Here is a 4,712-nt window from a genome sequence, read left to right on the forward strand (position 1 = left end):
GTGAATACTGACTGCTCAGGCCCCTCCCCCTGATTAGGTCTGTATATGTGGTCACTGTGGGGTGTTGCTAGTGGGGGCCCTGGTTCTGATGGGCTAGGAACGAGCCTCTCAGTGAAACCAGGAGCATTCATCCGTGACCACTCGATAGTGAAGTCCTGGACTCTCATCGGAGTGACCTTGGGACCCTCATTGACCCTCTCTGAGCTTTGCTTTCCTCCTCTGGCAAATGGGGCTAAGCATTCGAGTGTGGAAAGGGTCTAGCTCGGCCCCCGGGCCCCCCTCCCACCATTGCCCTGAGTGCCTGTGGACACCAGAGCTTGCACAGCGCGTCTGCATTTCTGTTGTCCAAAGCAAATGCTGGCCTTGATGGGGCCGCTGGTCTCCCTCAGTACAAGCTCTCGCTCCAGAACAGCAGGGACCTGTCCCTGTGGATGGAGGCCATTCCCAGTCCCACCCGCAGCGCCGACTTGGGACTGTCTCCAAGGACTGGGACTGGCTTCCAGCACTCTGGGAATGCTCGAGAGGTCCCCTCCTTCTCCTGCTCTCCCTTGGAAACTGGTTTCCACCCGCCCCCCTTGCCTTTCCTGAATCCCTATCCCATCCTAAAGGGCTTGGAGCACATTGGAAGGAGCATCGTCACGAAGCTGATCCACTGGATGGCAGCTGGCTTGGCGTCTCTGTGAGGAGTTGGGGCAGTCCTGGGCCTGCCTGGGTGAAAGGAGTGGAGCGTGGTGGGGTTGGGGTTTCCCTCTGAAAACACTCACCTGGTCTACCATCGTTAGCTCTCTGCTTGAAGAGATGCTGGTTGAAAAAAAAACAGAAACAGCAACGACAACAAATTAACTTGTCTTAGCACCAAAACATACCCAGTGATCCCAGCAGTGTGCTCAGCTCCAGAGCAGCAAGCAGCGGTTCCCTCCCTGTGCACACCAGTGTCCTGCACACGAGCTGTGCTCTGAAGCCTGGGACTTGCCCAGGCCACCCTCTCAGGAACCACCCAAGTCGAGTGGCCGGGCTCATTGTTTCTCAGAAGAGGACATGAAGCAGCAAGCCGTCAGATGACTCGCTTAAGGCTCCGTGGCTAGAAATGGATGGAGCCTGGTTTAAACAGGCCCCTCTGTCCTGCTGGTGGACCTTCCCCCCCGCAGGGGCTCAGCTTGGTGGGAATTGTTCTTGTTAGGTGCCCTCGAGTTGGTCCCAACCCATAGCCGCCTTACGGCAACTGAACAAAATGCTGCCCGCTTGGTCCTGCGCCGTCCATTCAACCGACCATGCGCACGAGCTGCTGCTGCAGCCACGGTGTCAATCCGGCTCCTCTTTTCCCCTGCCCCTTGACTTGACTGAGCATGATGTCCTTTTCCAGGGACCTGCCCCTCCTGACACATGTCCAAGGTCTGTGAGACACAGTCTCATCATCCTCGCCTCTTATGGTGGACCCTGTGGCCAGCATGGTGGAGAGATGCACCGTCAAGTCTGCGTCTGACTGCTGGGCACTGGGTGAGCTTCGGGAATGCCAAGAGGAAGACTCTGATGTGCTCTTTCGCCCTGGTGGAGGGGTCTCATGTCTCCCAGGAAGGGGGGCACATCAGCAGGCCAGGGAAAATATGTGGACGCAATGAGGGGCACCCAGATACAGAAATGGAAATAATCACCAAAAAGATCCCCACCGGGCCTTGCAGTAAAGAAGGACCCTGGCTAGTGTGTCCCCATCGGAGTTCTAGGCTCTTCTCTGGGCTAATGAATGGTCTGTTGTCCGCAGCTCAGCACGGACTCCTTCTGAAGCTGTGTTTGAACCCACCACACGGCGGTCGCCTTGTTCTTTGCTGGGTCCTGTAGCCCTCGGTTGTGGGAGTTTCCTGCAACAGGGCCTCAGCGCCTACCAGGCAGACAGACGAAGACCAGGTTAAGAAGCTACCAAGGTGACTAACAGTAAATCTGGGATGGAGAAGAGGCCTCCTGGCCAATTATGGGGTCTGGGGGTGTCGTGTCCTTGATGAGGGATGCAGAGAAGCAGGCGGTAGGCGTGAGACGCCGCTTCAGCGGAAGTTGTCATTGATGGCAGTGCCCCCTGAATCCCTAGGATTCCAGAGCCCTCCCTTCAACCCCTGCACTCTCCAGTCCAGTAACTCCCAGGCCTCCAGACTGTGGCTACAGGATGGGGGTGGGCAGGCCTGAAGGAGGGGTCTTTATCCAGCCAGAATACATGAGGATCAGCCCTGTGACCTCACACGGGGTCATGTATGTAAAAGGAACACTCCCCGTCCCCACACACCCATTCAACCCCAACTGAAACCACAGTCAGAAGGAAGATGCTGAGCAGAGGGGGACCCCACCGAGGACTGCCTTCCCTGTGGGCTCACCACCTTCTCCCCATCATGTCCTGCCCTACGGTGGGTGGGCTTGCAGGGTTGTAAGAGAAACTCAAGTTTGACCACATGCTTGGCTTTCGGCAGGCTTCCCTCTAGCCCAGCAATCAGGAGTCCGTGCAGTGTCAAGGGCAGCTTTTGCAGGGACCGGGGAGGAGGAGCGAGTATCGGACAGCTGTGGTGGTACACTGGGACCCTGCCCCTCCTCGGGCGCCCACAGCAGCCTAGGAGGCTCAGTCCTGCCCGTTGTGCTGCTTTGGGTCACCCCCATACCAACCAAGCTGGGGAGGGGGTCCTTGCTTCATTTTAATGAAAAAGAACAAAGCAGATGCCAACCAAGACAGCTGTCTCCCCAACCTCCGTGCACCCCACCCACCCCCGCCCGCCCCAGTAGCACCCACACCTAAATGAAATTCTCTTGACTTTGTGACCAGAAAAGGTCCTCCTACTATTGTTTGCCCAGTAGCCATGTTTGTCCAATCGGCAAACTATTTGTTCGATGATGGAAGCTTTCTCTTTGGGGGTGAATCAAAGGCAACAAGGATATTTTATTCAACTCCCGTCAGCCCGAGAGAGCCTGGGCAGGGATCTAATCCCACTGAACGCAAAGGAACATGTTGTGTGAACATCACATGTGGACATCGTTCCCACCCCACCCCAGTGAAGGGGCAGTGACCATCAGGGTTCTACAGAGGCTGTGATAGTATGGAGCCCCCAGAGAGCCTTCAGAGCCCCCCAGGGAGCCCCTAGTTGGGAGCCACTAGGCTAAGCCAGTTGAGATGAGGGAGCAAGTCTTTGATAATCACTATGGCCATCTCATTCTCAGTCGCCGGTCCCTGACTCGGCCACCCTAGGCAGATGGGTCTTCTCTCTGCACATCTGGGTTACACTGTGCGTTCTCTTCATGGGAAGCTGTCTCCATGGGTGCCAGTAGCTCTTATCCAGGTGTCTGGCGTCCCATTCCCACTATGCCATGATCACCCCACTCTCGTGTCTGTGACGAGAGATATAGAGGGACAGAATGAACGCGGGCCTGGGTCTCAGGAACCCAGGACCACTTGTGGAATCCTCGAGAAGCTGGGTGTCTGTGAAGAGATGGGGAGCAAGGAGGGGAGGCATGGCAGCCCACAGTGGGCTGAGGGCACTGAGAGAGTTCTGGGCTGCAGGCCAGCACCCCTTCACTGTAACATGCTGTGAATCTCCTGAGAATCAAGTTCAATTGTGCATCTTGGTTCAGGAGACCTGGGGAGGGGCTGCCAGGGGAGGCAGAGGCTAGGCTAGCTGGGGGCCATACACAGAACCACAGTATAATGCATCTTTGACAAGCCTAGTGCCCGTAGCTGGGCTTCGGGCTCAAGCGATGAGAGCCAGCCAGTTTGTGTCTGGAATTGAGGGCCAGGACGGCCCCCAGAGCCCTGATATACCCATGCCTGGAAAGATGAAGGAACACGAGAGAAAAAGGTGTTTTTAGCAAATAAATGTCTCTCCTTTTTGTGTGTATAAAGATCTATGTTCCCACCCCAAACAGTCTCGGGGGCCCCAAGAATGTGATCTGAGCACAGCCTTCCATTGCTGAAGGCTCTTAAAGAGTTGTCTGTAAAATGAATTTGTCCATAACAAATGCCATTCCCCAGCCCTCCTCAGTGGGGTGTGTTTTAAAAGCATGGTGCGTTTCCACTGAGAAATATTCAGCTCCAAGGCATGGGTGCAGCAAACACAAGGTGGGTGGACAGTTTAAGGACACAGCAGGGCCCCACCTGTCACCAGGCGACTGAGCTGATGAGAAGCTGGTGCTACAGAGTTTAAGATTCAAGATCTGACTCCCACATGGTCTCCAAACAGGATCAGATTCCTGGTCGGAAAATAGTCCTGACCGATACGACCAGTTATTAAGACTGGAGGGCAGGCCAATTCCACCCGAAAGGCTGCCACCTTATCTGTGCATATTGAACACCAGAATCCGCGCTCTGGACCTCAGGCTGCGAGTATGTTTGGTTTTACATTCCCAAGCCAAGCGTCCTGCCATCGAGTCTGCTCTGACCCATAGCAACCCAGTAGAACGGACTAGAACTGCCCCTGTGGGTGTCCAAGACTGTCACTCTTTAAAGGAACAGACGGCCTCGCCCTTCTCCCGCAGAGCAACTGGTGGTTTTGAACTGCTGACCTTGTAGTTAGCAGCGGACTGTGTTCCCACTACCCAGCCAGGGCTGCTTCTTGATTTTATACGAGTCATCATCTAGAGCATCCCCAGGGACCTGCCATCGTAACAGGTTACCTGTATTTCCCAAAGAGACCTTGGAGGCTAGGGTACCAGAGTTGCACGTTCAAAGACCCCTAGGAAGTGCC

The 4,712-nt window shown here is 55.3% G+C and overlaps 1 long non-coding RNA gene across 2 annotated transcripts in view; it reads left to right on the plus strand.

Annotated features, from left to right (window-relative positions):
• The first annotated feature begins 1,367 nt into the window (after positions 1–1,367).
• The window catches only part of LOC123521513, an 8,510-nt gene continuing 5,165 nt past the window's right edge, over positions 1,368–4,712 (plus strand). The window contains exons 1-2 of one of the 2 annotated variants that reach the window (XR_006679940.1): positions 1,368–1,497; positions 1,760–1,919. This is a non-coding gene — a long non-coding RNA (uncharacterized LOC123521513). Of the gene's footprint in view, positions 1,498–1,759; positions 3,859–4,712 lie in introns of those variants that run through there. The other variant, XR_006679939.1, reaches the window with a different exon arrangement.

This window comes from Echinops telfairi, unplaced genomic scaffold (genome assembly GCF_000313985.2).
Source record: "Echinops telfairi isolate 266 unplaced genomic scaffold, ASM31398v2 ScPeMD7_22;HRSCAF=79, whole genome shotgun sequence".
Taxonomy (NCBI): Eukaryota; Metazoa; Chordata; class Mammalia; order Afrosoricida; family Tenrecidae; genus Echinops; species Echinops telfairi.